This window comes from Pinus tabuliformis, chromosome 1_2 (assembly GCF_031772625.1).
Source record: "Pinus tabuliformis cultivar Carrire ecotype Pingquan chromosome 1_2, CPIR1, whole genome shotgun sequence".
Classification (NCBI taxonomy): Eukaryota; Viridiplantae; Streptophyta; class Pinopsida; order Pinales; family Pinaceae; genus Pinus; species Pinus tabuliformis.
Genome location: NC_142298.1, coordinates 1,061,382,979 through 1,061,410,896, shown reverse-complemented (window position 1 = coordinate 1,061,410,896; position 27,918 = coordinate 1,061,382,979).

The following is a 27,918-nucleotide window of genomic DNA, read 5'->3' as shown; positions in this document are numbered from 1 at the left end:
TACGGGCAAGACTTTTCATGTCGACATTGAGATTATCGATGCCCCTCTCAATTACAATATTCTCTTGGGTCACAGTTACACTTATGCCATGTCAGCCGTCACATCTGCGATTTTCCACAAGATGTGATTCCCCCATGAAGGGAGGATCGTCACCATCAATCTGTTCACATACTACGAGCCAACATCCTTGACCTCCCCTAAATACATTGCCTCATCGATTTCCAACAAACAGTCCTCTAACCATCTCACTAGTGTCTCACCCAGAGCCTACAAAGATTCCTCATTATTAGGTGCTTTCTCTAGTCCTCCCCCTCCTATCTCTGATCCTAGCTCTTTGAGTGTTTGCATGTTACAAGCATCATGGGCTACTCAAAATTAGTCTGGTACATATGGTCTGCAACCATCTCCTCAACACCCCACGGTTACCATCCGGATCCACCCCCCAGGACCTCCTCCTTTTGTAGGTGCCTCCTCTTTGTTCCCACCAAGAACTGTTCCTCCAAGTCTCAACCATCTAGGAGTTGTTCCACCAGGACATTACCCTACAGGCCAGATACATTTCTTGTTTCCTCCTCCAGGAATCTTTTATGTCCCTATCATGGCTTCATTGGTCCTCCCTAACATGACTTTGGGGATCCCAGTGTGGTACATTGATCAACACTCTGCCTGGTCAGCTAAGACCATATCATGCTTTGACCCCGGTTCAACCAGTCCCTATGACCCTTGTCACTGCTCTAGTGTCACTACCACCTCAACAGGAACCCACTCCTGTTGTGAAAGCATATGGACAGGGGGAAAAGCCAAGAAAAAGGAACCTAAGGACAAGGATCCCCAAGAACCTTCCACTCCCAAAGCCCCAAAGTCGACACCTCTGTGCTCTATGTGTGAGGTTGTTGGGCATGCCACCAATAATTTTCCTGAGCTTTCTCGTCTCAAACCTTTGGTTCATGAAACGTTCCCCAAGTTAGATATCCCTGAGGTCTAAATTACCTTACCGAGAATAGCCAAGAAACTCAAAACATTGAACACAAATCACCCTTATGCCTTGTACGATCATTATGGTAATTATTCCCATTGTTGCCTTTGTCTTGACAAATTTTGTGATTGCCTTCAAGCGCTTTGCGAATACGAGGCCACTCGTAGTCGATCGTCTACTCCTCTACTTGTGGATTCTCATACCCCTAGTGTACGAGAATAGGGGGGGCTCTAATCCTACCATTGTGATCCCTCCCCCTAATGTTGAGATTATGGACTCCATAGTCCATATCCTTTACCTATTGTCATCCTTGAGATATTTGCAGGAAAACCTTTCTGAGGTTTCCATGCGCGTGTTGGGAACAGGATCCCCCAAGGACGATTTTGGGGCTAAAAGCCCATATTTTGGGTCGAATTTTGTAATAAAGTTGTAAAGTCTCTGCATTTTATGGTCACAGAGCACGAACGTGTCATGACTCATAAAGGGTTGTCCGCCCTTATTTTGTAAAGTAAAGTCGGCTGTAAAGATCTACCCATGGTCCACGGACTATGGGATTGTATAAAAAGAGCTAAGTAAGTAATCTCTAAGTAGTGATAGAAGTCATAAGAAGTTGTAGTGGAAGTATGAAGTCTTGAGCAATAAGGAGAGAAGTATAAGTTTCGGGTCTTAGTGTAGGTAGAGGCTCTACGGTTGAGTGCACAGAGGCCTGGGGTGGAAGCCCGTCGCTGAGTGCGCGGACCCCTGCAGCTGTGTGTGCAGGGCAAATAGAGTCTATAATCATTTGAAGATATCAATAAAGAGAAGCATTTTACAAATTCTGTGTCTTTATTTCCTGTTAATGCATCTTGTCATATTATGTGTGAGTTTCATTTATAATGCTTATGTGATGTGCGAATGTATGTAATTACACTCGTTAACTGAACGCAAATGAGGATATTTGTTTACGCGGCACTAACTATGCATATTTAATAAGATAAATAAGACACTTACTCTAGTTTGATGCGCTACCCTAGCAGCACGAAAGTACCTGAACCACAGGTTAGGGCTACGCAAAGGCCAATCCTACCCCTTCGCAGAGGTACCAAAGGGCGGAGTAAAGGGTTAGACAAACAGAGCCCTACAACTCAACAACTTGCGCGAAAGCAGGAATAGAAGGAATAAGCCGACATCACAACCATCTCAGGGTGCGAGAACTTGGTTCCAGCATCCCCACATACTGCTTTAGGTGAGACTTCAGTCCGCGCTCCATGGGTTGATGCTAAAAGGGCTAGTAGTGTAGGGATTTGTTTGGCTAACTAATGTTGAACCTGGGTCAGGCCCCACCAAGCCAACAAATGGTTCCGTTGCCAGGACTGTAATCTACATAAGGGATGTGTGATGTCGTATCACTGGAATCCAACTAAGAAAGAGATCAGAGACTGGTTGGACAGGAAGATCCATGAGTTCGCAGCGCAGGAGAACAGAAACCCACGACTGACAAAGGAATAGTGGCTGAACAGGTACCTATATATAGAAATCCACAAAATCTTTTTATGTTCCTTTCCAGTTGAGTTATACGAGTGGATCGCGAAGCTATCAAATAGCCAAGGAAGGTGGAGATTTCACGGTCCTGTTGTTTGGACCCCTGAGTTAGTTCAGAGACTGGAAGCCTCTAAGGATAAGATCGCCTGTGTTGTCGATCATTGGCTCGATCGCATCATAGGAGGATTTGTGACTAAATTCACAGTCGATACCTCAGTCAGCTACAGGGAGGCGGAGCGACACTTTTTCAAAGGACCGCGAGGTAAGTACTTGAAGTCTTTCAATACCTGGATTAAGATGTTATTGTCTGAAAAATGGGTTATGAAGCTACTTTGATGTTCGGAGCTACGCGAAGCAGAAAAACTTACAGGAAGGAAGGAAAAAAAGGGTCCTGAATATAGTCCATTGATTTCACCTCCATTGGGTGACAAAGAGGGAGTAGCGTAGGCTTCTCCACAAAGTGTTATTCAGTTAATAAGACAAGGATTCCGTGACTACCTCCTCCACCCACACCACCTCCAACTTCACCACCATCACCTAAAACTTCACCCATATCGCCTCCACCTCCACCACAGTTCAGTATGGCAAATTCAGTAAAGTTGCCTTTGTTCAAAGGCTTGGAAATGAGGACCCGGACCAGTTCTGGTTCGTCATGAAAGTTGTATTGGAATCTCAGGGTGTCACAGATGATCACATGAAGAAGGAAACACTGGTTAGTGCTCTGCAGGATCGCGCGCTAACCTGGTACATTAAATAATCTAATGATAACCCAAATGCTGGGGTGGCGAACATCCAGACCACGCTGAATAAAGAATTTAGTAGTCCTAAATCTGAGACACAGTCGATTGTGGGGTTAAAGGAAATCACGGTGAAACCAGGTGAGACACCTTGGTAATTAGATCAGAGGTTGAAGTGTAATATCCGCGAAGCTAACATGAACTTAACGAACGGTCAACACCGTGATTGGTTCGTGGTTTCGCTCCTGCCACACCTAAGGGTTGCGCTATCACAATAGAAGATAATGACTCAAGAAGAGGCCTTGGAAATTGCAATGAGACTACATGAAACACCGATGCAAGATCTACATCTGGGGGTTCAGTAGATCCATGCGCAGTTGCAAAATCTTTACCTTGAGATGCAAATTTTGAAGCAAGATAGAACAATTCAGCTAGAAGTGCACGAAGAAGTATGGTGCTTGAAATGCAAGGGTCAGGGGCATTCAAGCAGGACCAAGTGCGGGGCTTGTGTTTTTGTGCGCTATATGTTAGGTAGCAGGAAAACATGCCACAGATAATTGTCATTTGCTGTAGAAGTTTGTACAGACATCGCAACAATTGTTCTGCAACTTCTGTAGATCGGTAGGGCATGATGAGTGCAACTACAAAAGCTATGAATTGATGATGGACAGAACACCTACCTATAGGGTTCAGGAAAAAATGAAGCCTCCTAACCAGAGTGAAGGGATGGCACGAATAGGATTTCAGGGGCGCAGACAAGGCCGAGGTGGAGGAGGACCTAGCAGAGGTCGGGGACAGCAAATCTACTACAACTGCAGAGGACCAGGATACTATGCCCATGATTGCACTAACCCAACATGTCTGCCGTGCAAGTATTGCACTATGTTTGATCATGAGACGGAAGACTGTCCTATGCTAATAGCAAGGATACGTGACAAAGGGGTGCTACCACCTCAACCAACTCAAAACCTGCAAATGATGAGGTCTGAGCCTCGCGAAGAGGATCCGAATGTGAATATAGTGCTCCAAAGTGGAATTGCAACAAGGGATGATAAGGGGAAACAACACGAAGATAGCACATGGGTTCGCAAAGCCCTGGTGAAGGAGGCTAAATTTGATTTGGGGTGCACACGCAAAACGTTCATGGAAGCAAAGAAGAGCTTCACTGAGGCCTCCACCTCAAGAAGCAAGGATAAGCCTGATCAAGAGATAGACCCTTCTATGCTTACAACCTTTCTAGAAACCTACATGAAGTTGCTACGTGATAGCAAGGCTGTGAAGGGATTACAGGAGCTTATAAATAGATGCACCGGAAACACTCCGAGTGAACTGCACATGGTACGAAAGATTGGTAAGCATAAAACAAGGACAGGACAAGAGATGAGACTGACCACGCAGATAGGAGAGTATGAAATGGATCAGGTTATTTTGGATCTAGGGTTAGATGCGAACGTCCTACCAAAGAATACTTGGGAACATATGGGAAGACCCGCACTGCAGTGGTCTTTGATTTAGTTAAGGATGGAAAATCAGTAGAAGATCATCCCCATGGGACGGCTGTAGTGGTAACTGTAGATATTGAAGGCACAAGAGTGTTGGCTGACTTTGAAGTAACAGAAATTGTAGATGACAACAACCCCTACCATGCTCTCCTTGGCATTGATTGGACTACTGATATGAATAGGGTAATCAACCTAAAGAAGCGAAAGATGATCTTTGAGAATAAATTGCTCCGCATAATAGTACCCTTAGATCCTGTTGAAGGATCATGCTATACCGAACTAGTCCACTATTAAGAGATTGATGACAATCTGGACTATATCTATAAGATAACAGAGCAAGATCAGGATTGGGTGAATCCAACCGTAGATGAACGAATTACATGGGATAGCGAGAGTTCTTGCACCTCAGACTCTTATGAAGAATTAGAGCGCTAGCAAAATCGGTTACATGAAGTAACCACGCTGAGTTGTAACATGATGACCTGGTCGCTACGTTGTGTGTCGTCAGAGGTAAGAAATCTGCCTACTTATGATGGCCTGAATGATGTAGATATATTTTTGGACGCATTTGAGAGGGAGGTACTAGAGAAGCAACGCTTCCAGGCTTTGGACTGGGCACTGTGCGCTATGCCCATAAGGTGGTGGGGTACGCACAAGGGTAGTTTTGATGATTGGCGCGAATGTAGGAGGATGATGAGAACACACTTTGGGAAGCCAAAGGTACGAATGATAGACAAATATGACGGGCAGGATGATCCGTGCACGCACTTGGCCAAATGGGCTCAGGCTTATGGAGAGAAGCCCCAACCTAAATGGGTGCACTTGTTTTGTCACACCCTGGATGTCATCCCGACGAACAGGTACTTAGAAATAGAGCTCTGCCATGGTACAGGCGAATGGGATATTCTACGCGATGGATTCATAATGACATTCATCTTTGAAGATGGGTTTGACTGTATTGATGAGGCACTACAAGAAGTGAAAGCAACAATCTTTAGGATATCGCAGGATCCTTTGGACCTGATTCAACCTGATTGGACTACTCAACTGAGTCATGTGCTGGAATGCTATAACGCAATCGCTGAAGAAGAATATGAGGATCTATGAAAGATTAGCATCCCTGAAACAGAAGGTCACCGCGATGTTGAAGTACCGCAGATTGAGAATCATGATATAACCGCGCCACTTAAAATTAAACAGGTAAATATTGGTATGGAGACAGAACCCAAATTCGCAAAGATTGGATATTACTAGGATGACGCGATGGTGGATAAGGTCGCTGAATTGCTCCATGAATACCAGGATTTATTCCCTACCAAGTTTACGGATCTAAAAGGAATAATTAGGGACCTAGGTGTCATGAAGATCATCTTGAAGCCCGACGTGAAGCGGGTTAAGAAAAGACCTTACCGTCTCAATCTGAAGTATAAAGAGAAGGTTTGCTTAGAGCTAGATAAGATGCTCGCAGCTGGCATCATTGAGACCAAGGAAGAATCTGATTGGGTAAGCCCAATGGTGGTACAGGAAAAGAAGTAGAAGGATGAAATAAGGATATGCATATATCTTAGGAAGTTGAATGACGCTTGTGTACATGATCCTTTCCCGACTTCGTTCACTGATGAAGTATTGGACAATGTAGATGGCTAGGAAGCATATCCCTTTGCTAATGGATTCTCTGGGTACCACCAAATCAAAATCATGCTAGAGGATAGAAGCAAGACAACCTTCACGACTGAGTGGGGGTGTTTTCAATACATGGTAATGCCTTTCGGATTGAAGAATGCACCTATGATTTTCTCACGCGTAGTCATTGCGGCGTTCAAGGAATTTATTCACAAGTTCCTGGAAGTGTTCTTTGATGACTAGACTGTGTTTGGACTGGTGAAACACCATGTCGCAAGTTTGCACCTGATGCTAGATACCTGTCAAAGATACCATATCACGCTCAATTTGAAGAAATGTTTGTTTTGTGTTCCTTTTGGGACCCTGCTGGGTCATGTGGTTTGTAGACAAGGACTAAAGGTAGATCCCATGAAGATCATGGTGATACTTAACTTGGAAGCGCTAAGGAGTTTGAAACAGCTACGCGCTACCCTAGGACATACTCGATATTACAGAAAGTTTATCAAAGGCTATGCCCAGATCACTGCGCCTATGGAGAAGTTGTTGAAAAAGGATGTCACATTTTGTTGGAATGAGGACTGTAAGAAAATCTTGGATGTATTAAAAGAAAAGATGGTCACCGTGCCGATTTTAGTCTTCCCGGATTGGAAGGAGTTTCATGTACATGTCGACACATCATGTATAGCATTGGGAGTAGTACAGACCACAGGGGCTTCACTGAGTGAGCAATACCATACCACGTGGGTTCATATTGGGGGGTATATATTGAAGAACAAATGGCACAATATATTGGGGGATGTATAGGGGGTAAAGGTTTTCTATATTGGCAGGTAAAAAAAATGGACCTCAAAGTTAATGAAAATATATAAAGGGGTATAAAAAATGTTAATGAAAAAATGGATACTTATAATATCTAGTGTAAGTAGGGGTTTTTTTAATTGGGAAGGTGTATTGGATTTGTATTGGTAGGGGATTAAATAATGTTATTTTTAGGGCTATTTTCCAATATGTAGTCAAATAAGGGTATTGTTTAATATGCTACGAATGCACGTGATAGGTCAGAGGTTCATTGAGTGAAGCCCTTGTGGTACAGACACAGGCTGGCGGAGGATACTTGGACCTTCCTATAGCATTCACAAGAAGAAGGCTATCCAAGGTGGAGAATAACTATTCCACCACCGAGACGAAGGGTTAGCCATGGTATACGCACTCTAGAAGTTTAGACACTACTTGCTGGTGGCCATTTAAGATGTATACGGATCATTCCGTGTTGAAGTACCTGGTGAATAAGCCTGTGTTGGGGGGGAGAATCTACAGGTGGTTGTTATTGTTCCAAGAGTATGATTTTGAAGTTATTGTGAAACCTGGATGATTGAATGCAGAACCAGACCATCTATCATGCATCAAAATAGGGGAGGAGCCCACTAATTTGGAAGAAGGATTGCCTGACGCACAGCTATTTGCAGTGCATGTTGCAGATGGTCATTTTGAAGATATCATACACTTCTTAACGACAAGAACTGCTCTAGAAGGTTACACCATCCAGCAGAAGGAGTTAGTGGTGCACGCGGCAGACTTTTCTGTCATTGTTGGCCATTTGTACAAAATGGGGTCTAATGAAATATTGCGATGATATGTACCAGAGTTTGAAAGAATCAGTATCCTTGCAGATGCTCATTGGGGCGTCTCGGGAGGACATTATGCAGGGAGAGAAATAGCGCAAAAGATTCTACGCGCAGGGTTGTGGTGGCCAACCCTCCATCAGGATTCAAAAGCTTATTGCAAAGCGTGTGATGTGTGTCAAAGGACTGGCAGGCCATCACAGAGGGATGAGCTGCCTCTAAATCCATAGATGACGTTACAACCCTTTGAAAAATGGGCGATAAACTTTGTGGGACCCATTCAGCCACAAGGAAAGAAGATGGGAGCGAGGTACATTATCACCGCGACAGAGTATTTGACTCAATGGGTGGAGGCACAGCTTGTGAAGGATTGCACAAGCGCGATTGCTACAAAGTTCCTCTTTGAGTATGTACTGACACGATTTGGGTGTCCAAAGATTTTGATGAGTGATCGCGGTACGCACTTTCTGAATGAGACGATCAGCGCGCTAACAGAGGAATTTCAGGTATATCACCAGAAGAGCATGCCTTATCACCCGCAGGCTAATAGGATGGTGGAAGCATTCAATAAAGTGTTGGAGAATGCATTGACCAAGGTTTGCAATGCTCAATGAAGTGATTGGGACCTACGCCTATCGGCAGTACTATTGGCCTATCGGACGACATGCAAGAAGTTGACAGACAAACACCCTTTAGGCTTGTGTATGGTGTTGAAGCGGTGATGTCCATGGAATACAATGTGCCTAGTCTGCACATAGCGGCACTCATGGGTATGACGGATCGTAGAGACCTAGAAGAGAGGCTCGCGCAGCTAGCTGAGCTTTAGGAAGAAATATTTCTAGTTGGATTTCACCAACAGGTCCAAAAGCAGCACGAAAAAGCATGGCATGATCGACACATTAAGATGTGCACCTTTAAGTTAAATGACCTGGTTTCGTTATATGACAGAAATTTTGATAAATTTCTAGGGAAATTCAGAATGCACTAGTTAGAACCCTATGTCATTAAGGAAATTACCAACAGAAGAGCAGTTTAGTTGGTTAAATTCAATGGAGATCCCTTCCTAAGAAAGGTGAATGGCAGTCGCTTGAAGCCATACATCAGTGGTCCGGCCATGTTGAGGGGCTGCGCGATTAGAGGATTGTGCGAATGAAGGAAGTGTCACAAGCTTCACGACAGTGCGAAGGGAGCTGCGCTACCTAGGGATAAATCATGCAAGTCAACTAGAAAGTGACCGTTAAAGTCACTGTTCATGATTTGGCAGTAGAAATGCGGCCAAATGGAGCGGGCAGCCGGCATTTAAGATGGAATTTATGGGTCAAATCCTTCAAAATCTGTCACAAATCTGACATTAATGAACTCAATTTGGGGGGAACGATCGGATTTGAATTCAAAATGCCCTATAAATTACAGGTGGCTGCCCAGCGAAAAACACTTAGCATTTTGAGAATTTAGTTGTTGAGCTCACTGGCGCACATGAACCGAGAATTCTTCGAGGCTCTAATAGCGAGTTTAGTGTTTGAGAACTTACCTGAGACATCACTAGCACTTTTCGAAAGCGTTATTTCGACACTTGCGACAAATATAGATATCGAAGAAGTGATAGCAGAGGAATCGGTGCCTGAAGTGGTTATGGAAGGAGAAGAAGTTGTTCCAGGAGTTGCTGAAGTATTAGTAGGAGTACCCAAATCACCAAGGACGCTGAGACCAAAGCCCACACCAACCAAGGAAAGCACGAAGGATAAGAAGGGCAAGCAGCCTACGTACCGGTGCGCATATCGCTGAGAAGAAACCCACCGAAGCCCACCGCACATGAAACGGGAAAAAGCCATCAATCTGGAGCTGAAGGAGGAAGAAATCAAAGACATCCAGATGGATGAGGAGGACGTGGGAATAGACATGGAGGAAGTTGAAGCCCAGGGTGCTAACCCTATCACTCGGTTGCTTGAATACATCCCTCCATGCAAAGTCAAGATCAAGGTCCTGAAATATATCGATGAGAGCAAGGTCTCCTTGCAAACCTCTTTACTGCTAAATGAAATTGTTTTTGAAGGGTCGCGCTTGGGGTGGGTTCCTCTATTAAAGCTCGAAGACTAGGACTTGGCCGACCATGAGAAGTTCCCACACCTGGCGACCGAGCAGCTGATGTGCCGCATCATCGATACAACCACCGAAATGATCACATTGGAGCCACAGAGGTGGCTCAGAGGAGTAGACAAGGTAGGTTTGCTCAACCTACTATGGGTGCCAAACTAAAACCGCACCCTACAGTACTAGTCATCAAGCAGCTGCTATGCTTGGTGCATGATGGGTGTTTGTGGCTGGAGGAGCCAATACCCATCACTAACAGGTTGATCCACAAGATCACGCAGCTGCCTTACACAGGAAAAAATTGGGACATGATATTTGGCAAAAAAGGCGGTGAGCAGGCCCTCGCGGAAGCCATGAAAGAGAAGTTTAAGCTATTAAAGAAGACGCATGGATATTCCATATCTAGCATCTATGACCTTGATTTGAAGGTGGCTACGCAAATTTTATCCGGGAAGGTGATGAGGAAGTGTCACATCGATGAGGTGCCAGTGCCTGTCATTGTGCTAGCAGCCCAATGTGCTGAAGGAGTTCAGTTCAATTGGGCAGACTATCTCTGCAATGAGTTCCTTGTGAACTATCGCGAAGCACAGGAGCTCAGCAGGACATTCCACTACGTGTGGCTCTTGTTGTCTATTGTGCTGGTAACATGGGAACTGCCATAGCACAGCCAATTCCCTTCGGTTGCACCAGACCTACCAGAAGCAGTGAAGTACGTTTCGCTGTGGGCGACCAAGGATGCGCAACACATCAAGGACAGCAAGATATTCTAGATTTTGATGGAGATGAACATCCACATGGCCATCAATCATAAACTGTGGTTGTTGCCTACGGTGTTTGCCAACCTACAGGGCTACGCAGAGTTTAAAGCATATTTTCACCATGTTTCCATCAAGGCACAGAAGGACCCTCCGCAAAATTGGTATGACTTGCCTTACTTGGCAACGGATGACACCATTGATGTAGTACTTGATCGATGGCCGACAAAATGGTGCACCACAGTAGACTTGGCAGTGGAAGGCAGTAAGTCCACTGCACAGAAAAAGAAGAAGGAGGCCAAGCTCAAGATGACACAGCTGGCCGAAAAGAGAAAGAAGGAGGTCACTGACAAGGCCCAAGCGGAGCGCAATGCTTCTCAGTAGATAGAAAAGCAAACAGTTGGAACATAGTGAGGCTCTGACAAAGGCGCGAGGTCGCCTTCACCCAAGACAAAGGAAGAGACGAACGAGCCGACAAAATAGCGCGATGCGGACCCACAGGCAACATCCGCCTGCATCAAACATCCAAGGGAGGAAGAGAAAGGAGGTTCCAGTAAGAAATCCAAGGCTACTAACACATCATTGGACCCAATCACCCTCATAGAGGGTGATTTGCATAACATCGGTGACACAATGCGGGATGTCACCACGAAGGCCCTACAACAGTTTGAGCAGCAGTAGTAAATAATCTTCGAGGCTATCCAGACAAGTTTGTAGGAGCTACAGACCCACGCGTCATAGGCTAGCATGGTGTCCACCAGCCTTGTTATCGGCACTTCAGAAGTTTTCGAGATGCTACGCGGCAAGACTTCCAGCACGATAGTGTTGCCTGATGGAGCACTGACCACGGAGAATGAAGCTGACAGGCCCATTGTCAGTGAACTCAAGGGAGTACTAAGGTTGAATATGGCAGCGCTCCCTGGCAAGGCACTCCACCTTTTGCAGGATGGAATGATTGCGGAGCTGAGAGCCCATAAGCATCGCGCCCTCTAGGTGATTACTGAGCAACGGATTAAAAATGAGTAGATGACACTACAGCGAGACTCTGCCATTGTCGCTGTAATCAAGGTGACCAACCAGAATAAGCGTATAATGCAGGTCATCGAGGAGGCATGCTGAATGGTCCCAGAGTTGGGCATTCCTTAGGAAGAACCAGTTGAGGTGCACATTCGCAAGCTGGCTACAGGGGTGCACAACACACGTACAGAAATCGCAAGGGTTCAATTGGAGTTGAACCTGCAGATCACCAAGTTACAGTTGAAGGCCCAGCCTTCAACCGTACCAGAAGTAAAGGAGCAGCGTGCGACCACTTTCATAGAAGCAATAGCGACGGTTGACAGTGCAGTAGCAGACTGCATGCAACTTTTTGAGCAGTCCTTCGAGGTCTTGGCGAGCTTGCAGGAGGACCCTACTGTACAATGACTGTAAACAGAAGCGTGCGAGCTGCAATAACGCTATGATGAGTTCAAAGGCACAACGCGAACCATCACACTCACATAGAGACTGGTGAAGCTGTAGGATGCCAAGCAGTTGAAAGAGTAGGTGGATGAAGCACTGCATAAGGAAGCAATGTTGAAGGCACAACTGAAGCCCTGGATGGATGAGGCTTACATGGTCACATCCTCTATTGAAGGAAAGCTTGCAACTCTGCAAGAAACTTAGCAAAATGTTTAGGCCAACAGTTCAGGAGTAGTGACCGAGCAGATGGTTGAAGACGCGAAGCAGGCAACCGCACAGTGCACTGTCGAGGTTGCAATCATACAGGTCAAGCTGGGAGGTCTTTGCACTAAGATCTCTACACCTACCGAATGACTCGAGGGCGAGTCACGATGTTTCTGTTGGGGGCCTATTGGGAACAGGATCCCCCAAGGACAGTTTTGGGGCTAAAAGCCCATGTTTTGGGTCGAATTTTTTGATAAAGTTGTAAAGTCTCCACATTTTGTGGTCACAAAGTGCGAAGGTGTCATGAGTCATAAAGGGTTGTCCGCCCTTATTTTGTAAAGTAAAGTCAGTTGTAAAGATCTACCCATGGTCCGTAAACCATGGGATTGTATAAAAAGAGCTAAGTAAGTAAGCTCTAAGTGGTGATAGAAGTCATAAGAAGTTGTAGTAGAAGTAAGAAGTCTTGAGTGATAAGGAGAGAAGCCTAAGTTTTGGTTAAGAGTGTAGGTAGAGGCTCTGCAGCTGAGTGCGTAAAGGCTTGGGGTGGAAGTCTACAATTGAGTGCGCGGACCCCTACAGTTGTGTGCGCATGGCAGAGAGAGTCTGTAATCATCTGAAGATATCAATAAAGAGAAGCATTTTACAAATTCTATGTCTTTATTTCCTATTAATACATCTTTCCATACTATGTGTGAATTTCATTTATAATTCTTATGTGATGTGCGAATTTATGTAATTATGTTGGTTAACTGAAGATAAATGAGGATATCTATTTATGTGGAGCTAACTGTGATTGTTTAATAAGATAAGTAAGACACTTAATCTAGTTTGATATGTTGCCCTAACAGCGCAAAAGTACCTGAACCATAGGTTAGGGTTGTGCGAAGGCCGATTGTACCCCTTCGCAGAGGTACTGAAGGGTGGAGTAAAGGGTTAGACAAATAGAGCCCTAGAACTCAACGACCTACATGAAAGCAGCAATAGAAGGAATAAACTGACATCACAACCATCTCAGGGTGCGGAAACTTGGTTCTAGCATCCCCCCATACTGCTTTGAGTGAGACTTCAGTCTGCACTCCGCGGGCTGATACCAAAAGCGCCAGTAGTGTAGGGATTTCTTTTGCTAACTAACGTTGAACCTGGGATAGGTCCCATCAAGCCAACAATGCACTTCTATCAAACCTCCCTCGTCAGAAGCCCTGGTCTCAACATCGGTAGATTTTCCATCTACTAGCTCATCATCTACCATTCTGAATGATGCATATGTGAACCTTCTTTCTCAAGATGATGCACCTGTACCGTCGCCCCATCATGTAGTCAATATTCCTCCCACCTGCCCATATTCCATTCTGATGAGGACATCATGGAAGCCATGACTACCCTGATTATTCTTTGGACGATATGCACCATCGTGCATAATTCCTTCCATATTTGGAGTCCACCACTCTAAATACATTTAGTACGTCCATAGCATACTGGGGGGAACATAGGCCCCTACATCTCCTTATCATCCTTTGAGGATCTCATGCCAAGTTGGTCTGAGATGCTTGAATGCCTTTGTCGAGCACTCAGAACACAATGGCACTCCACAAACTCCTCCTACAAGGGGGCATCATTCCCACCTTTCTATACCAAATCAGTACCCCCCCATCACATATGATTGTAGGTAGTATCCCATACTTGGGGGCATGATGGTTTTCCCTTGCCATCTTCTCAATTTATTAACATAAGTCTCGGCCTAGATCACCACTAGATCTAAGTATGGTCGATTATCCTCCCATTCCTTGGATAGTTTGTCCTACTGGCCTCTCCGGCAAGCCATATGCACATCACATATCGTAGACGTTTGATGCCATATCTTCAAATATTGTACTCTATGTCCACATAGTCCCCATGTTTGACTTAGTGAGCGAGGATAATTCTAGACCTCCTCTAGTAGTTCATTCTTGTTTTCCTGTTCCCTTAATTCTTTACCAGGAACCATCATTCCAAGAAGCATTAAAGCCATCTTTAGACAAGTAAGGCCACTTTCCTGAAAGTTGCAGATCCTGATTCTGATGGTTGGTTTGTCTGCTACAATCTCCACAAGATTTAGGGCCTTCTCCTCCTCTCAAATTGGAGGGAAAATGCCCTTTCATAGGGAAACCCACATTTTTTTTGTCGCACCACCAGCACCATTGGAAATCTCTCATTGAGTACTCTAATGGGTCTTTCTTCGTTTTTTATGATTTGACACTTCACTCGGAAGCCTTTTTTCCAAGAATGGCCACTTCATCACCTCTCAAAATCAAATTTGTTCATATGTGACGCTTGTACTTTGGGGACCACCTTCTCTTCGTGCTTGTTGTCTCACATGTCGATTTTCATCATGAGCAACCATCATTTTCTCATGCTTTCATGGTCCCCACCGGGCTTATTCTATGTGGTAGCATCATCGAGTCACCCTTGTTCAAAGCATCTGTGATGAGTCACCTTTGCATCCATGGAGTCTATTTGGCATCCCATTATATCATGTCACAATATTCCATCCATATTTGCATCCTATTCATCCTATGTTGCCCATTTTGGCCTTCAGTCATACTATCCACCATTTGCCCCGGAGTCGAGTCAGTCGCTGTGAGGTCAACCATGCAATTTATGCTCTGACAAGGGAAGTCGTCTGTTTGTCTCTCAGTTCCATTTTCCCCATTATCCCTGGTAGCAATCCATCAGTCACATTACTATTTTCCCTCATGCCTTAGTTGAGGATCCTCATTTCCTCACCTATGGTGGGCCCTATTCTATCGACATCAACACGTATATTCCAGAAGAACAACCTAGAGGGTGGTGTATCTTGGTTCCAGCTTCCACTCTTATTCGGTGCCCCAGATCAAGCAAAGGGATTCATCATTTCCCTTTGACTTGACTATTTCATGTTTTTGATTCATAAACTTGATGGTCCAATGATGCAGTAGATTACACCTGTGATTCCCGGTGTGTGTGAGATGTTTCAGACCTCATGACAGTGTGGCCCTTCAGGTAGCCCCCCACATGCCCAGATGCCTTCCTATTATGCTACAACCTCAAATGCAGTTCCACAGATTTGAGGGGTTTGGTTCTTGTCGCTTGCAACATCCATAGCATGCACGTCTCCTTTAGATGATCCATTCAGTTTTGCAAAGCCCTTTCTTGTTCAGCAGGGCTTCTTTGGTTGTTCTACCCTCCCTCCCACCCATTTCTTGAGGGAAAGGCCATTATATCTCATGTACTCATATATTATTGTATTTAGTCCTGCCTCATGTTTTTCTAGGCACAATATGTATATGGGACACATTATATTATTTTCTTGCTCAGTTATGCCAGCATGTCATGTACCATTCAACATGTATTTTATTGTTTAGTTTCATGTTTCTAGGTGCATCATTATTTTGTACTAAGTTATCTCGGTGGGTATAGGTATGCCTCCCCCGCCTCACTGAGATCTAGTACCACAACATAAAAGGAGACTTACATTGGTCTCGGCCCCTCTGTCCCTATCCTCTTTTGCTTTAGCTCCATTGGTCTCTCTCTCTCTCTCTCTCTCTCTCTCTCTCCACTTTGTTGTCTAGTGATTGTGTCCTTACAACGTACTTCGGTCATACATTTTGCTCCTAACACTCGTATGTTGGGGGGGAATATATCATCACAAAAAAATGATCAACTAGCCATAATGTACTAGATGGATCAAAGCACACCATGTAGGGCCAATTTTACCATAGTAAAATTGCTTACATTGTGAGAAATTACTTAATAAACCACATTTGTTAAGTCATTTATAATTAAACCCATGAAGAAAAATTAAATAAATCATTATTTGTTTGACTATCTTCTAGGAATAATAATTAAACCATTGTTTAATTGATATTCATTGTCACATTTGACCCAATTATGAGAAATAAATAGATAAATCATTAATTATATTATTTTTCTCTAGGAATAATTAATTAATTACTAATTAGTTATTATTCCTTGTCAAGTATGACCAAATCCCTTAGGAATAATTAAATAAATCATTATTTGTTTATTATTCCTTAATCATATTTCTTGAGATGATAAATAAATCATTTATTTATTTACTATTTCCAAATAAAATTTTAAATACTTTTTCCCTGTAACCAGATATAAGAAAATATTCCAAATGGTTATTTCTAGAATGGAGGTTAATAATATTTTATTATCGCTCATTATTCGAGGGTAACCTAATATTTTGTTATAAATAGAAGGTTTTTCCATTCATTATTCACTTTTGATTATTTTCATTGTTGCACTCACTGTTGTAACTCTAATTATTATCATTGTCGCACACCATTTTATTTTCTGGGTTTTACACATTATGAGGAGAGAGACTCTATAAAAGTTGAAGACATTTGAAGATAGCCAAGAACCCATCCCATAGAGGGGGACTGGTAACATTATTTTTTCCCTTCACAGTTGTTGTTTAATAAAATATATTCTTTATATATCTAGTTTCCATTGGATTATTGGAGTTACTTGCGCTTATTTTACTATTCCATTTTGTTGTTTAACTATGATTGTGGCATAGATCAAGGCTTTGGTAGGTTTTGTTTCTATCATTTGTTGCAGATCTACAATGTTTAGAAGCCATTTTCATTGTTAGGGTTTTTTGTCATCCACAACCTTAAGTGATTTATTTTCGTACACATTCAAGAAAAAAACACAATAACAAAGATAGTAGTGAAGGAATCCCAAATCAATGATCTTAAAACTAGCATGTAACTCCTTCTTCATCTGCAAAATATGATCATCATTGTTTCCAATAATGATCAAATCATCCACATACATAACAAGAATCACCAAATTTTTACCATGTTGGCATACATACAAAGTATCATCAAATTCACTTCGCTTAAAGGAAACTTTGTGAAGATATTCTTCCATTTTGGCATAACAAGCTCATGGAGCTTGTTTCAATCCATATAGAGCTTTGATCAATTTGTAGACTTTATGTTCCTGCCCTCCCATCTCAAAATCTAGCGGTTGTGTCATATATACATCTTCTTTTAAATCTCCGTTGAGGAAAGCACTTTTAACATCCATCAAATGAAATTTCCATCCTTTCTAAGCTGCTAATGCAAGTGTTAATCAAATGGTGTTACATTTAGCTGTAGGGGAAAAAATTTCCTCATAATCGATGCCTTCTTGTTGTGCAAAACCCTTAGCAACAAGTCTTGTTTTGTACTTGTCAATGTCTCCATTTTGCTTGTACTTAATTCTGTAAACCCATTTGCATCCAATGGGTTTGACATTTTGAGGACAATCAACAAGTTTCCAAGTGTTGTTTTCTATTATTGCATGGTATTCTTCGATCACATCCTTTTTCCATCCTTTATGTTTTACTACCTCTTTGTATGTGGAGGGCTTAGTAAAATCATTTTTTACCAAGGAAAAAATTTCTTCATTTCTATGTGACCCTCGTGTCCTTGTTTTGTTTTGCTCATTAGACCTTACATCTTTCAAAAGTTGAACAACCCATTTTGGCAATTGATGTTCATTTGTTTGAGGATTTGAATAATCACCATCATTGTAAAGTGGATTGATGTAAATTGATGTTCATCAATCAACTGAAGATTCCGAGGGTGGAGAATCATTGCCAAATGAACTGCTGCTTCTAGGAGATTTAGATGAACTTCCAAAAGACCCAAATGATGTTGTTGAAGTATATAGACTAGATGAATCATTTTCAGATGAAGGAAAATCAAGTTCATACCAACGTTGTGAGCTTGGTTGACTTTGAATTTTTCCATTCCTTTTATCTCCCTTAGTTTCCAATTTTTGTAGAATATTTTCGATCTCTGTGGCACTCTTGCTTTTTGTTTCATCAAAAATCACATCCCTGCTGACAATAAATTTTCCATTGGATAGAAGTCGATATCCTTTTTTTTCATTGGAATACCCAATCATTGTGCATTTCAAACTTCGTGAATCAAGCTTAGTTCGTTTTTTATTTGGAACTAAAGCATAACACACTGATCCAAAAACTCTGAGATGTTTAACTTGAGGTTTGAATCCAAACCATGCTTCATAACGTGTAATTTTTTCGAAAGAAGCAGTTGGAGACCTGTTCCTTAAGTAGACAATTGTATGTATTGGTTTTTCCCAATATATAGGACTTAACTTTTTGAAAGTTAGCATGGAGCTTGCCATTCCTAACAAGGTGTGATTCATTATTTCCACTACTCCATTTTGTTGTGGAGTGTAGACATTTGTAATATGTCTTTCCATACCATTTTCCCTACGATAAGATTGAAATTCATTAGAAGTGAATTCCCCTCCATTGTCTGTCCTAAGAGTGCCAATCTTCTCTTTGACTTCATTCTCAATAAGTTGGCGAAAATTTTAAACTTTTCGAATGCTTCTGACTTTTGCTTCAAAAAATAAACCCAAGTCATCCTACTAAAATCGTCAATAAAGAGTAAAAAATATCTGCAACCTCCTAGAGAAGTTTGTAAGGGTCCAAAAATGTCACTGTGAACCAATTGCAAACGCCTGTTTGCACGCCATGAACTTGTTGGAAAAGTCTCTCGATTTTGTTTCCCATAAATGCAAGCTTCACATTTTTCATTTTCTTTCTTGAAAGTTGGAAGGCCTTTAACCATTCCCTATTTTTGAAGTTGAGAGATACTTTCAAAGTTTAAATGCCCATATCTAACATGCCACAACCTTATTGGTGAAATATCTGAACTTTCTCCTCCTGCAAAGTCAGAATTCCGTGGAATAATTGTTCCTTTCATCCTTAACAGTTTTCCATCTTCATATCTTGTCATGATTGTTTCATACTCTGTTTGATTGAGTTGATTTTGACTAAACCATCCTCCATAACAACTTGATGTCTTGCTTGTCGAATCATGACTAAAGACAACAAATTATTTTTGAAAGTTGGTACATACCAAACATTTGAAATCAAATTTTCTCCAATGCCAAGAAGATAAACTTTTACTACACCTTTTCCACAAGGAGTGCATCTAGTATCATCTGTAATAAAGATTGAATTGAGATGGAATTGTTGAAAATTCCAAAAGAAGTCACGTCGAAAAGTCATATGTTGTGTTGCTCGTGTATCTAAGATCCAAACATCTTCATAAGGACTTTTAAGATAAGTGGAGAGTTGTAATGTTGTTGATTCTAAACTTTGATGTGTAGTAAAGACATATTTTGAGCCATCATCTTCTTGATCATTAGAAAACTATGATGTGTGTTGATGAAACTTTGGAATTTTGTCAATAGAAGTTTGATAATCTTTAACATAATTACCAACTGTATTACATCTTCTACAAACAATTTGACTAAAATCTCTGCCTCTGCCTTGACTTTGTCCTCTTCCTCTTCTTTGATTTTGTCCTCTGCCTTGACTTTGTCCTTTTCCTTGATTGTTTCCTCTGCCTTGATTGTTTCCTCTTCCTTGAAAATTGCCTCTGCCAAAACTGTTGCCTCTGTTGAAGTTGTTCCCTCTGCCTTGACTTCTACCATGACCTTGTCCACTATGTGTTGTTGGATTTTGATTGAAGTGCCCTCTTCCTCTACCTCGACTTCTACCATGACCTTGTCCACTATATGTTGTTGGATTTTGATTGAAGTGCCCTCTTCCTCTACCTCTAGAACTATCAGTTGAAGATTTACTAGTGCTAGCTTCTGTGAAGAAGACATCTTCCCCAATCTGTTTCTTCTTCCCAAAAGTTTTGTCATGTTGAGCTAGCATTTCACTTAATTCATCAAAATTTAACTTCTCTAACTTTCTAGTTACTTGTAGAGTTTCCAAAAAATGAGTATATGAAGAAGGAAAACTAGCAATCAGAATTGTAGTCATGAAACTATCATCCACTGCTTGAAAACTAGCATTTACTATTTCCTACTTAATGTTATAGAGTTCAGGCTTCTGTGATCCATATCAAGTTTGTGAGAGATTTTTCGGCGAAAATCACATGGGATACCATTTGTCGACGCGTTTCGAACCAACTAGTGTGGTTCATCGTCAGGACAAGTTGAAGAAACAGATCCAGCTTAGCAAGTTAAATAGTCTGAGTAGAGCCTCCAACGGCTAGTTTGACTCTAGGACCGGGGTCAAAATTATTTTATTAATTTAATTAGTAATATTTAGGACCAATCCCTTAAAAATATAAAAAATATTTTTAATGGGTATTTAGTTCAAAAAATATTATTAAAATTATAAGTTAAATAGTATTTAAAAGGAAATTTAGTTAGATAAAGGACCTTATAATATATGAATAAATTAAATGCCTAAATACAAATATATAAAGTAAACTAATTTTCCATTTAATTATTAATTAACTTTTTACTTTATATATTTGTATTTAGGCATTTAATTTATTCATATATTATAAGGTCCTTTATCTAACTAAATTTCCTTTAAATACTATTTAACTTATAATTTTAAATAATATTTTTGAACTAAATACCCATTAAAAATATTTTTTATATTTTTAAGGGATTGGCCCTAAATATTACTAATTAAATTAATAAAAAATTTTGACCCCGTCCTAGAGTCAAACTAGCCGTTGGTCAAGTTAGCCGTTGGAGGCTCTACTCAGACTATTTAACTTGCTAAGCTGGATCTGTTTCTTCAACTTGTCCTGACGATGAACCACACTACTTAATGTTCTTAAGTCTAGAAATATATTCAAGTACATCTCCTCCTTCAATCAATTTCTGTTGGAGCAACTTCAATTGAAGATCAACTTTTTTAGATTCAGGTTGTGTATCAAACAAATCTTTAAAAGTTCTCAAAGCAGACCATGCATCAGAAGCATTTTCAATGTGAACATACATTTCATCATTAACTGAAGATTTGATTAATGCTAATGCTTTGGCATTTTTGATCTCCCATTTAGCTAGTAGAGTTGCATCTGTAGGTTTATTTGGTTTAACATCACCATCACATACATCTCGCTAAAGTTCATTATAAATTAAAGTGCTTTCAATGAGCCTTTTCCATGTCTTGTATGTCTTTGCGCCTTCAAGTTTGTTAGAATCAGAAAATAAGTTTACCAGCTTTGACATTGCAAAAGTAAATGTAAGCACCAAGTTGGATCATGCACCAAAAACAAAAGATGAGCAACACACCATACACAAAAATGCCACAAAAAAGGATCTATTAGGGCTTGGCCTTGACCCTCGTATAGTCATTGGAGGAGAAAAATGACTGAGCTTTGCACTTAGATTTAGTCAATTTCTCAAAACATTTACAATGAAACTTTCGAAATTTGATTATTTACGTTGATCTTGCAATTTTTTTTGTCTCGAAAATCACTCTAACCCCCCTCAAAGTGAAAAATTACTTTGAGTTATGATTTTAGAACCCCAAATTTACAAATTAAAAAATTACAAAATTACCCCTTATTACTCCAAATTTACAAATTTTACAAAAAGTCATCACTCCAAAACTTACAAATGACCCCTTTTCACTCTACAAAACTCGCACGTTATTACTCCAAATTACAAAAAAATCCCAAAAACTCACACCTTATTACTCTAAATTACAAAAAAATTACAAGTTCCAATAATGAGCTTTATCTTTCAATATTTTTGAACTCCCATTTAAAAGAATTTCATGAAGTCCCTTTAAAAAAATGAATTAAAAAGCGAAAGAATTTCATGAAGTTGCTTTTTGAATGAAGTGAATTAAAAATTGATATGTCGCAAAAACATGCTATAACAAATGGATATGGATATGTTGCAAAACATGTTATAACAAATGTTGAAGCTTTGAATGTCGAAACAACAAAAAACTGATTTCGCCAAAATGCCGAAAACTGATTTCACCGAAATGCTGAAAATTCTGAATTTGCCAAAACATCCAATATTGCATTTTTTCAATTAACATTTCTGTTATCACATTCTGTTGGCAATTCGCGAAACTCGCCATTTCGTATTTCACATTTCGCTAAAGCATACGGAAAACTACCCATTGTCAAATCACCAACCAATTTGCTTCCGATATAATGCCATCTGTCAGCATCACGTGAACGAATGTCTGAAAATTTAATGATCCTTTATGTGTTTTATAATCTTGAGGTTTTCAATCGATTTGCAATAATTTCGACTTAATAACGAGGGATTTTCCATTACGCATGCATTTATTTGAGATGACTTTACCGACGTTCAAGTAATTTTTGCTTATCTTCACTTGTTTTATTTAACAGGATAAAGACATGTCTCGGCTAATCAAAGCAAGAAGAAAGTCTGCCACCCCAACAAAATCAGTCTTACTGCTTGAGGAAATTCACAAAATGACTCCATTGATTTTGGATACTACATGCACATTAGATGTAGGCTCGTCTAGTTGGGAGGCAATGTCCCAATTATTCAAAAATTAAAATCCGAGAATAGTTGAAAACAGAGGAGCTATTGTGGATGATTCTCAGATAAATCACACAGATCCATTGTCAGGAGTAGCCAATTCTTTCCTTCACAGAATTGTTGTTCGTCTGAAGATCCTCCCATAAACTGATATTTTGAGATGGGTTATTGATCATGTAGATATAATAGACAGATAGTTCATTATTTCCGAGAAAACTGTCATTGTTTTGTTCAGACCTGAGGACTTAGGAAGAATGTATCACTTGCCAGCGCCCTAGAAGAGATATGATGCTCAATTTGTCCTGAAATCCATGTAGGATAATTCAAACCCCGCTAAACTTATTAAAGACTCAAGGAAATATCCTAACAAGCACAAGCGTGAGGACAAGGGTATGTATTCACTGGCTTCTCTTGTAGGTCCTTTCTCCCAGGTCGCTGCTATAACATGTCGTCTTTTTGGTTTAGCCAATACTCAAAAGTTTTCATAAGAATGGGCTCCCTTGATTGAAGCTGCTTCTGACAGCTACATTATGGATTGGGAAATCATTTTGTCAAACAATTTGAGCATGCAAATTCGTAATTATAGGAAAAATCACAATGTACTAGCAAGGACATGTCCTTACTTTTACATGAGCGCCTATATTATGGATTATATATGTTTCTCTTATGATTTTATGTTTTTAGGATCGAAATGGACTTATTAGTATGCTACCACCATTCATATTTACTTTGGCATCCTGTGGGAATCTAAGTACCACCCCAATTTTTACAAAATTTTCCACGAAGTCACAATCCCCATTCACTAAGAAGTCTTTGGAAGTAAAGCCCCTAGGGTTACTGTTGAAGCCAATAGAGACCTAAAGCCTATAGGAAAATGGTTCGGGGAAGAGAATTATACTTATATTCGTATTTTTGGTAGCCAAGCCCATCCTCATGTCTTGCCACTCTTTGTTCCGGATAAATTGCTAGCCAAAGAAATTTCCTATCAAACAGTTGGTTATGGTCTTACTAAAGTGCTTAAATATGCCAAGAAAATCTATTTGGCCCCCCTTTCCTATTTCTTGTGGTTCATATGCCCTTGACAATTTCAAGCATGCTTTGCTTGAAATTGAGCAATTAAAACCTTTTTGTTTTCCAGTTTTGCCAAACCGACACTATGATCCTAACGAAATTTCCAAAGAAGTAACAACTCAGGTGAAACTCAAGCCTTTTTCAAGCGAGCCTAATAAGTTCGATGACTTATTTGAGATGCTTCCAGAATACTCTATGGTCTAAGAGTTAGCCACAGAAAGATTAACTTTTGCAGAGGTGCTAAGCTTTAAGAAATATTGTCAGAGGAGAAATGCCCATTTACCATAAATACTAGTAAAACATCTACAGTAGGAAATAGGAAAAGCCAAAGCATCAACCTCTTCTTTCCAAATACCAGTTATAGAAACAAAAATTGATGTTGTTGAACAAGATAAGAAATTCAATCAATTCTGCGAAGAATTCAATCGTGTGCTATCTACTGAAGAAATCCCTACCATAAACGGTTCTAGTCAACAAGCTACAGAACCAGTGTTAGTTATTACATAATTAGCAACAATCACTATTTAGATAAACACAAAGTTATGCACAGGTAATAAAGAAGCCTCTAAGGTTTCAGGGGATAAAGGGGAGACCTCATTCACTGTCGAGGATCCCCAAATTATTATTAATACTGAAGAAAGTGAGAAGAACATTAGTGCAAAAGCAGAGAAAGATTCTACTACACCAGAGGATATGGAAATAATTTCTATAGTCCCTACCACTAAGATAGTCCTCAAGATTGATGAAATTCCAACATTGGACACGTTTTACAGTCCAAAGCATAAAGCAGTTATGAGAAGATCACAGAAGAAAAGGAAATTAGAGCAGTCTCCAAACCTTGTCCCTAGCGAGATTCTAATCCAAATACTTTGGAAAGGAGCTCAGCCTACCCCTGAGGAAGAACAGAATAGGTTGTATCAGTATGCAAGATCTTATGCCAGTGCCACGATTGACAAAGCCACAAAAATTCAGTTATTAATAAAAGAAAAGGATCAAAGGATTGCTCAAATGGAGCAACTTTTCCAACAGGAAAAGCAAACCATAGAGAAACAATGGCAATCAAATGTTACTAATTTACAGAGAGATTTTGATAATTTAAGGCTTCAATTTGAAACAGAGAGTAGAGATAAAGACCAACAAATTCAACAACTGCAACAAAGGATTGAACAACTACAGGAAAGTCCTGAAATCAACAAAGTCCGAAAGGAGGCATTTGAACTAGACACCCTACTGAAAAAAAAACAATTAGTTTTCTATCATAAATTATCTCAGATTCATGATTTAGCCAAGACTAGTGATTCCCTGGTTACTCAACTGTCCGATCTGAGGACATATTATGAAGGAATCGATGAAAAAGTATCAAACTACATAGATTGGCAAGACACAGCAAAGGGGAGAGTAGCCGATCTCCCTAGAATTGAAGAGTCAATAAAGGACATTGTATTCGGTGATTGGGATATGAAGATAAAAAGCATTGAAATGGCCATTATCAGAGCTAGAAATCTTGCTTCTAATCTCACTAAATACATTAAGGACACTGTATTTCAAGCTAGTCTAATACACAAATTCCCGAAAGACACTTTGCCAGAGGTCAGGATATTAAAACAATCATGGCAAGAAGTGTCTATGAAGAAAGATCTAGATATTCAAAGCCTATCTAGACCTAACATGGAGATCTATTGGCATTTCATAGTGAAATGACATAGTCAACGGCTTACGTTGAGGTATCTCTCAAATGTTGCTACTCAACTTCTTCCAACACTCAATGATGCAGTCTTCATAGGATAGATGTGTATGCAGCCGATACATCCCCCCAGCTCGAGCCAATAGTGAACGCATGCAATCTCAAAGAACGAATAGAAAAGGTATTTGGAAAACAATCATGAGGAGTGTTATAACTAATCACCAATTTGCTATCTGAGATTTTAGTTTTAAAATAGTATTTAGAAACTTTATTTACAAGTTTTCTATTTTTGTAATATTAATAGCCTATTTAAACCCCTTTCATGCATTTATAAAGGGGTCCAAAATTTTGAGAAGGTGGCTTTTGAACTCGCACTATTGTTTGAACAGAAGTTATCCAATTGAAAGGCTAAACCTCAAAGCTATCTTTTTCGAATAAAAAGCTTTGATGCATCAGGTACTATTATCTTTGTGGTGGTGTTTTATGTCACTGAATTAGATAGTTAACTTTTTTCTTTTTGAATATTTGATTATAGTTTGCTATGAAATGAGATATATCATTGTCACTATTGATGTGAGATATTGAATGATTTGTGATTATATATGAGATAACGAGATATTTTGTGTGATTGAGTTTTTAATCAACTAAATTAATTAACTATTTAATTAATTTAGTTTCTTATGTATGATTTCTTTTCATTAAAGTATGATATGATCTATATTGTCACATGTTTTATGAAATATTTCTATTAGATCACACAAAAGAGATTTATCCTGAGAGATAGTTAGAATAAGTTTTAAAGTTTTATCATTAGTGATTAAATCATTCCATTGTGTTTATTTCATTCCTTATGTTATTATTAAATCTTCTTAAAAATGAGAAATTGGTCCCTATATCCCCAGTTGGACCCACCATCTTCAACGGAAAAGGAGTTGCTTTAAGCTCTAGACCAGGTGGAGTTCCCTGATGTTGAGGCAGTCACCTTCTAGCCTTCAACATTTTTGGCACTAGATGTTAGAAAATTATATATTATAGAGCAATGGAACACATAAAATATTGCAGAAATATAAACACAGAAAATGAATAAAACAAGAGGGACACAGATATACGTGGTTCACCCAGTTTGGGCTATGTCCACGGAGAAACAACCAGTCCTTCCTTTTATATTATCCAACAAACTGAAGAGATACAACCTACAAAAGATCCACTGTAACACCCTCTTCGCTCTCAATCTCCTCTCTCTTTCTCACTCAGAATACAGATCTACATAGACGCAATACAATTCCCTCATATATAGTGAGGGGTTGCCTTCTAGGGCAAAAAAACCCTAAATTAAACATAACTTCTACCATCAGATATCCGCCTAATGAATAGCCTAGATTGACTAGAAATTACTATACTTTTACAAGGCAAATTTACATCTATTCTTAGCTTCGGGGGCACTAACCCCGAAACCCCCCACTAGAGGGGCTCCCCAAAGGTCGTAGCCCCCCCCCCCCCCCCTGGACCCCTCCTTCAGTGAATATTTTATAGGTAGCGTTGCCGCCCCATTTCGATTGGGGTCCAATGCGACGATACCTTTGAATATAGAAGATAATCAGGCTCGACACCCAACACTAGAAGGAGGGACAACAGACTATGGATTGCATATAAAACCAATCCAAAACCAAGAAGCCACCACAAGAGTCAATCACCCTCCAAAACTCCTACAACTTCGAGATCTCATTCTAAATATCCAAGTCATAAATCAGAAGTTGTAGAAAAATCCCCAACATCTCCTAGCACATTTCCCGAAGTACCTCCTTCAAATTACAATCTGGAATCTCTGGAAGTACAATCTTTGATAAAGAAATTAGAGGATATCTCTATTTCTGCAAAAAAATATGTAACATCTGAAGCTTCTGAAGGAAGTGTCACTTCCCTATTTCGCCATACTGGTGTATTAACTCGTTCACAGAGTGAAAAACTTGGCATTACACTGTTTGAGTTTCCACTTCCCTCTCATCGAAAAAGAGCTACTACATCAGCATCTCAGTCATCTGCTAGTGAGATCATAAATTCATCTCCATTGCAAACTCCCTCATTCATTCCTTCACAACCAATTTCCTCATCCATTCCTATTTCTTCTACTCAGACAATTAGTGTTGCCACAAGTAGTACTAGTCTAGTGGTTGTTTCTTCTACCACAACATCCACCTCTGGAACTTCTACATCATCTTCTCAACCAACAAGACAAACAATGGCTGCTAGACCATGGACTAATCCTGGAGTTGTTCAGTTAGCAGGAGCACTTCATCCTCTACCAAGTCATCCAGAAAAAT